Here is an 8891-nt window from a genome sequence, read left to right on the forward strand (position 1 = left end):
AATCAGTCAGGCCCTCTCTACATTCAAGACCCTGCTCTTCCTCCACACTTGGCTTCACATCAGAGGAAACTGAGACAAAGCAAAAAGATCAGGGCAGCCTGGTGTGGGCAGTGAGAGCCACAGAAAAGGCATCAGCCTCAATCAGCCTTCAATGACAGAAGGTGGGAGTTAATTCAACCAGGGGATTCACTTAGCAAATGCTTGGAGATGAAAGTGAAGCTCAGTGGAAATCAGAGTGAGCCAATTTGGGTGGATTTGAGTCTGTTTTTTCTAGTACTGTGAGTGCAAGTAGGTTGGGCCTAAACTGGAGGGTCCTGAGTGCTCAGGAGTTTGGAATAAATTTAAGGAATAGAGCTGCTGTTGATTCGGAGAGAAACAAAAGTTGAAAGCTATATAACTTGGTGTTTCTGGAGGAGAATATGGCAGAATGCTTAATAAATGAAGTCACTCCCTCAGAGGGCCCCTCCGCCCCGCCCCCGACCTCCAGACTAGGACAGCCACCAGCCTGTGCTTCTCCTCAGATAACTGGGCAGATCTGGGGCTTTTCTCGGGTCACACATGAGTGACTCAGGCACACACATGGGCCCTGGCAGCCTCTCACTTGCAGCCGGCTGCCCACCAGGCAATTGATCAGAGAGCATAGTGCAATGGTGGGAGTCAAGCTAAACCTAGAGGAAGGTGGGAGACTTGGGAGGTAAGTGGAACAATCCTCTTGCCTACATTGGGTATGTGTTTCTATCACTTTTCACCACATCCCTTCATGTAAGTATCTAATTTGAAGACTTTATGAGAAAGAGGAATCTGGTCTGAGAAGAGATTTATGTATTTCTGAATTACTTAGCCTAATACTATCTAAAAACATGCTGAAGTCCACCAGCCAAACCATGGGAAGACTGTGTGGTAAACAGTCCAAGAACATTGCTCTCAGCCTCCCACACTGTAAGCTCACAGACAAGTGCTGTGCAGAGCAGGGCAATAACACGCTTGCATTCATTCAAGTTAGGAGCAGAACTGGGAGTAGAAGGAGTGCTTTTGGCTTCTTGTCCAGTGTTATTTCTTTTTTCCAGAACGCATCTGGGTTCCTTAGCTCAAGGTTTGATTGAACGGCTGCTTGTGAAGCCTCCTCTGCCCAAGAAGCACACCCTGGCCACTCATTTATTCCAAAATTGTATTTGCTGTAACTGAAAGTTTCAAATCTTTAAAAGTGCAACTATACCTGGTAAGGGTTGATAAATTAGGTTAGTCTATCATAGGAAGCTCAGGGTGAAGGGGTTTCTGTTTCTTTACAAAGCATGTATTATGAGAGAAGGGGAGTGAGTGAGAACAAAGCAGTCTGTGATGTGAGGTCTATGGGCAAGGGGAGGAGAGGATGAAGTTTTGCCAACAGTGATGGGGGACTTAGTCTTCTTAGTGATTCTGAGTATTGCTTTGCAAGGCAGGGAACAGAGGATCTATGTGTAGGAAGCCATGGTGTGATACCCTTATCAAACACATTGTCTGTCCATGTGATGCCCCCCAATTACATTGATGATGTTGCAGGGGAGGCAAAATGAAGATTCTTTGAAGACGATGTACACAAACCCTACATGGGAGGTGAATAGCCTGGGTAACAATAGCTATTCATTTCCAATCATTTCCTGATTGGAACCCATTGATTCTAACCCATATAGAAGACAAATAGGAAGGCTTAAAATCAAATCATATGTCATGCTGAAAAATAATGGTATGTTCTCTAAGGAGTATACATATATTTTTAATTTCTGAGTGAATTAAGTGCCTATAAAAGGTATTGAATTGGCAGCCTAGAAAGTTAGGGTCTTTGATTTATGCCCAGAAGAAGAAAGACAGATACAACTGCATGCATCACTCCTGCGTGCTAGAAGCCATTCACCCACATTCTCTGCTCTCTGTTCCTCTGAGAACAGTGACCGCTTACCCATCTGTGCAGGTCATTCCCACAATCCTGAAGAAGCTTTGGGTTAGGGTGATGTAAGGGATAAACTGTAGGGACTTAAAATCAGTGAGTTTGAGGTCCCTTGTGAACACATTATTCTATGGCCATCATTTATGGACAGATCCAAAAACACTAACACTTTGTGCATCTTTTTCTAAATAGAACTTCAAAGTATGTTTTCACATTCTACTTAATAATATCTCCATAAAACATTGGCAATCTTTATCATTGTCATTTTCATTTCTGGAAGGGAGACTGAGTCAGAGAAAATGATTGCATGTTAGAACTGGAAATAATCTTGGAGAGATGACGGGACTAAAAGAGTACCTGAATTCCCTAAAGAGAGACCAGACGCAAAGAGAGACTCCCAGTCACAAACGCTGAGGCAGGAGTGGAGGCAGGGCCAGCACCCAAGTTTCCTAAATCCTTCCACTGGTCCATTCATCAGTAATCACAATCTACTGCAGAGCCAGAGAAAATATGTACAGACGCACACAAATACACATACAGATCATGTAACAACAACAATGACAACCTTAAGAAAAATAACACCTTATGGGAGAGAAAAGTTGCAAGATACATTAGAGGCCTAGAGACAGAAAAGATGTGTGGCTGGTGACATGAAGCAGAGCTGGATCTCCCCCGAGTCCCCACTTCACACTGCTTTTTCTTGCAGGATCCTTAAACTGCCTGAGTTGCCGACACCCCATCAGTGGACTGGGAGTAAAACCAAACACGGAATTATGTTTATCCTATGTTCAAACATAGGGCAGGATCAACAGCACAGCTGTAAAGACATTGGCACTCAGTAGAAACAGAGTATGTACTAGTTGTCCTAGCAGAAGAGCATTATTCTTCGATAAGGTAGACAATTATAATTACTTAGGAGGAAATAATTTCCAAGTAAACAAAATATTGATTTCATGTTAAAATTTTGACTTGTGGAGGTCCAAGATGGCAGTGGTACAGTGGGATGCAAACTCACCCCCTTCCACAAGCAAAACCAAATATACACATATAAAGGTTGCAATTACTTCTGTGAGGCAACTGAGCACTGAATGAACAGCTTCTGACAACAAATAAGAGAAAGATATGGAATAAAGAAGGCTGGGTAGTGGGAGCCCTTAGGGACTGAGGAAGTCTTTAGGCTGAAGGAGGCTTGAGCACAGTGTTTACATCCCCCTTAGCTTTGATGGGGCAGGTGGGAGCTCTATTCAGGGGCTTTGGCTTACCTGCAAGATGACTTCAGCAGCGTTTTCAATGGTGCATTGCCTGGAGCTTTTTGTGTCTGAACAGAGGGAACAAGAGGGAACAACAAGGCATCACCTCATCCATCTGACCCAGAAGGCTAGTTCCCTGGGTACCTGGAGTGCCTATTCAGCTTTAAGCAGCTTTCCAAAAGCACCATAAAGCCTAAATAGAGGTGGGTCTCCACGAGACCATCTTCTGTACACCAAGTAATAGAGGGACTGTATGGAGAAAACTGGCAAGACAACAAAGCTCTTCAGGAACAGCAAAAATTCTCCAGGGTAGGAGCAGGAGGTGCATGTGAGCATCTCCTGCTCCTGGTTTATGTCTACCTCCCCCACCAGAAGGTAGGTGGGGACTTTGTCCAGGTGCTCTGGCCTACCTGCAATGTCTCCCTACCAAGGGTGTCCAACCTTTTGGCATCTCTGAGACACGCTGGAAGAAGAAGAGTAGCCTTGGGCCATACATTAAGTACACAAACACTAGTGAAAACTGATGAGCAGAAAATTAGGTTTTAAATATATTTACAATTTTCTGTTGGGCTGCCTTCATAACCATCCTGAGCTGCAGGCAGCCCTCGGGCCATGGGCTGGGCACCCCTGAGGCCCATTTTGGCCTAACAAAGGAAGCAAACAGGTTCAACAAGTCATCACTACAGGCATCTGTTCTCCCCACCTGGAGCCTCTCTAACTCAGTAGGCCAGTGCTTCAGACACCTTAGGCAGGCACTTGGCTCATAACTGACAGCCAAAAACCACAGGTATACACTTCTACATATGGCCACTTCTCCTAGACTAAAAAAAAGGAAAAACACCCTAAAGAAATAGAAATAAGTAATTGACCTGATAAAGAATTCAAAAACATGGTCTTGAGGATGCTGACCAAACCTGAGAGCAGAATAGAGGGATTTAAGGACAAACTTCAATGAACAGAAAGTGTAACAAAGAACCAAGCAGGCTGAAGAACTTAATCACCAAAATACACACATTAGAAGATGTCAGCAGCAGGTTAGCTAACAAAGAATGAAAAGTGAACCGGAAGACAGACAGGTGGAAATCAACCACTCAGAAGAGCAGAAAGCAAAAGAGAATTTTTTAAAAAAAGAATAATTTCTGGGACCTGTGGGATAACATCATGCCCTTGAACATTTGCTTTATAGAGATCCCATAAAAACTAAATAGAGAGAAAGGAACAGAGACTTTATTCAAAGAAATAATGGCAGGAAACCTTCCTAACCTAGGAAAGGAACAGGCATCCAGGTACAGGAAGAACAGAGAGCTCCAAACATGATGAGCCCAAAGAGACCCCACACTCAGACATGTTGCAATTAAAATGACAATATGATGAAGAGACAGTCTTGAAGGATGCAGGAGGAAAATGAGCTCTTCGCAACGGAAACCCCATCAGGCTATTAGCTGATTTCTTATCAGCAACCCTCCAGGCCAGAAGGAAGTGGCAGGAAATCTCTGACATGCTATGAGAAGGGAACATCCAACCTAGGATAATTTACCCAGTAAGGTTATCATTTAGAATTGAAGGAGAGATTTTAAAAAGTTTCCTGGACCAGCAAAAACTAAAGGAGTTTGTCACCATTAAACAAGCTTTATGAAAAATGTTAAGGGGTCTTCTTTAAGTACAAAAGGAAAAGCTATAACTAGATATAAGAAAATACAAGAAAGGGACAAACTTCACAGGTTAAGCCAAAAATTCAATAAACACAGCAAATCAGACATTTGAAAAATAATACAGTGGTTAAAAAAAGGTATCAAACTCAATTTAAACTACAGTAAGTAATTAAGAGATACATAACACAAAATGATCTAAAATATGACATCAATAACATAAAGCATAAAGGGGGAGAGTAAAAATATAGTTCTTATAGAAGGTATTCCAACTTAAATGACTATCAGCTTAAAATGGCCTGCTATATACAAAGAATGATATACCTCATGGTAACCACAAACCAAAAACCTACAGGAGATATACAAAGAACAAAGATAAAGAAACCTAAAAAAAAAATTAAAGAAAAATAGCAAGTGACAAGGGAAGAGATCAAGAGGAGAAAGGAACAGAGGATAACTATAAGTCAACTGAAAACGATTAACAAAATGATAATAAGTACTTACTTATCAATAATTACTTTAAATGCAAATAGATTAAATGCCTCAATAAAAAGACATAGAATGGCTGAATGAACTAAAAAAATGAACAAACAAACAAACAAACAAAAAACATAGCCTGGTTGGTGTGGCTCAGGGGATTGAGTGCTGGTCTGCAAACCAAAGGGTTGCTGGTTTGATTCCCAGTCAGGGCACATGCCTGGGTTGCGGGCCAGGTCCTGGGTAGAAGGTGTGTGAGAGGCAACCACACATTGATGTTTCTCTCCCTCTCTTTCTCTCCCCCTTCCCTTCTCTAAAAAATAAACAAATAAAATATTTTAATAAAACAAAACAGAGAATGTATAACGAGACAAAGAAGAACATTGCATAATTATAAAGGGGTCACACCAAATGAGAATAAAACAATCGTAAATATCCATACATCAAAAAAGTGCCCCTAAATAAATAAAGCAATTATTAATGGGCGAAAAGGGAAAATCCACAGTAATAATTCTAATGGTAAGGTATTTTAATTCTTCATTCACATCAATGAATAGATAACTCAGATACAAAATTGATAAGAAAATAATGGCCTTAAATGTCACATTAGACAAAGATAAATTTAATGGACATTTACAGAACATTTCACCCCAAAATTCCAGACATTTTTCCAAGTCTACATAGAACAGTCTCCAGCATAGATCACATATTAGTCCACAATGCAAACCTTAATAAATTCAAGAAAACTGAAATCATATCAAGCATTTTTTCCAATGACAATGACATGTAACTAGAAATCAACCACAGGAAGAAAACAGGAAAATCCCCCAGTCTGTAGAGACTAATGTTACTCTAGTTATGGATCAAAGATAAAATCAAAAATAAAAAATAAAAAACTATCTCAAAATAAATGAAAATGAAAACACATTTTTAACAAAATTCATAATTCATGGGAGGAAGCAAAAGCAGTTCTAAAAGGGAAGTTCATAGCTATATAAGCCTACTTCAGGATACAAGAAAAATCCCAAATAAACAATTAACTCTATACCGAAAGTGATGAGAAAAAGAAGAAACAAAATCCAAAGTAAATAGAAATCAGAAATAGTTAAGATCAGAACAGAAATTAAATAAATAGAAATGTAGTAAAACAATATTAAAAAATTAAGAGGTGGTTCTTTGAAAAGATAAAATAAAATAGACAAACTTTAGCCAAACTCATCAAGAAACCAAGACAGAGCACCCAAGTAAACGAAATCATAAGGGAAAGAAAAGAGTTACAGCTGACATCACAGAAACACAAAGAATCTGTCTGACATCGCGGATGTATAAATACAATGAATTAAAAGAATACTATAAACAATTCTGTGCCAACAAATATGACAATTTAAAATAAATGGGTACCTTTTAAAAAATATGTAATTTTCTGAGACTGAACCAGGAAGAAATACAAAATCTAAACAGACCAATTACTAGCAATGAAATTGAAGCAGTAATAAAAAAACGCCCAACAAATAAACTTCACAGGTAAATTCTGTCAAACATTCAAAGAGAAATTAATACTTATACTTTTTAACTATTTCAAGAATTGTAGAGAAAGGAACACTTCTAAACTCATTCTGTAAAACTGGCATTACCCTAATACCAAAACCAAAGACATTATGTAAAAGTAAATTACAAGCCAATATCCTTCATGAGTACAGATGCAAAATGGAACTGGAGAGCATTATGCTTAGTGAAATAAGTCAGTCAGTGAAAGACAAATACTTTGTGATCTCACCTATAACAGGACTCTAGTGAACAAAATGAACTAATGAACAAAATAGAACCACAGGCATGGAAACATGGAAGAGATGGTGACCAGAGGAGAGGGGGACAGTGGTGGAAAGAAGGGGAAGGGCCTAGTTAAAGAGCATGTGTGAATGACCCATGAACAGGGACAACAGTGTGCAGACTGACTGTGGGAGTGGGAGGTGGGGTGGACGGAGGAGGGCAAAGCGGGGAAAATTGGGACAACTGTAATAGAATAACAATTAAAAATCTTAAAAATTAAAAAAAACAAATTTTCAGCAAAGTGTTAGCAAACCAAATTCAACAGTACAATAAAAAGATTATACACTGTAACCAAGGGGCAGTTATTCCAGGGATGCAAGGACAGTTTAACATCCATAAATCAATCAATGTCATGCATCACATTAACAAAATATAGAATAAAGACCATATTATAATCTTAATAGATGCAGAAAAAGCACTTGAAAATTTTAGCATCCTTCCATTACATAAACATTCAGCAAAGTAGGTATAGAAGGAACATGTCTAAACATAATATAGGTCATATATGAGAGACCCACAGCTATTATTATACTAATTGGTGAAAAGCTGAAAGCCTTACCTCTAATGTTAGGACCAAACAAGAATGCTCACTATCACCACTTCTATTCAACATATTACCAGAAATTCTAGCCACATAAAATGAGACAAGACAAAGAAATGGCTCTGGCTGGCTTAGCTCGGTGGATTGAGCACTGGCCTGCAAACCACAGAATTGCGGTTCGATTCGCGGTCGAGGCATATGCCTGGCCAGTTCCCGGCGGGGGAACTCGAGAGGAACCCGGCAGGGTTGCCTCACAAGAGGCAACCATACATTGATGTTTCTCTCCCTCTCTCCTTCCCTTCCCCTCTTAAGATAAATAAATAAAATATTTTTTAAAAAAAGAAATAAAAGGCATCCAAATTGGGAGGAAAGAAATAAAACTCTCCCTTGCAGATAACATTATACTATATTTAGAAAACCCTAAAGGCTACACCAAACCCCTTAAAACTAATAAATGACTTCAGTAAATTTGAAGGATACAAAATTTACATACAGAAACCTGTTGTGTTTCTATATACTATGACAAATGACCAGAGAAAGAAATTAAGAAAACAAAACCATTTAGAATTGCATCAAGTAGTATAAAATACCTAGGAATAAATTTAATAAAAGATGCAAAAAAAACCTGTACTTCGAAAACAATATAACAATGAAGAAGGAAATTGAAAAGGATACAAACGGAAGGACATACCTTGCTCATGGGCTGGAAGCATTAATATTGTTAAAATGTCCTTACCTATCTAAAGTAATGTACATATTCAATACAATCTCTATTATAATACCAATAGCATTTTTCTTAGAGTAAAACAACTAATTTCAAAATTTATATGAAACCACAAAAAAAAGCCTGAATAGACAAATAAATCTTGAGAAAGAATGTAGTAGGAGACATTATGGTTCCTATTACAAAACTATACTCTAAAGCTACAATTATTAAAACAGCATGGTACTGTCATAAAAATAGATATATTGATCAATGAAATAGAATAGAGATCCCAGAAATAAATGCTCACTTATATGGTCAATTAATCTAGGACAAAGAAGACAAAGATATACAATGTGGTAAAGACAGTCTCTTCAATAAGTGGTGTTGGCCAAGCTGGACTTATACATCAAAAAAATGAAATTGGACAACATTCTTACATCATATACAAAAATAATATCAAAATTGGTTAAAGACTTACATGTTACACTTGCAACCATAAAACTCCTAGAAGAAA

The sequence above is a fragment of the Sturnira hondurensis genome, unplaced genomic scaffold (genome assembly GCF_014824575.4).
Source record: "Sturnira hondurensis isolate 20B ecotype Veracruz unplaced genomic scaffold, ASM1482457v3 Scaffold0024152, whole genome shotgun sequence".
Lineage (NCBI taxonomy): Eukaryota > Metazoa > Chordata > Mammalia > Chiroptera > Phyllostomidae > Sturnira > Sturnira hondurensis.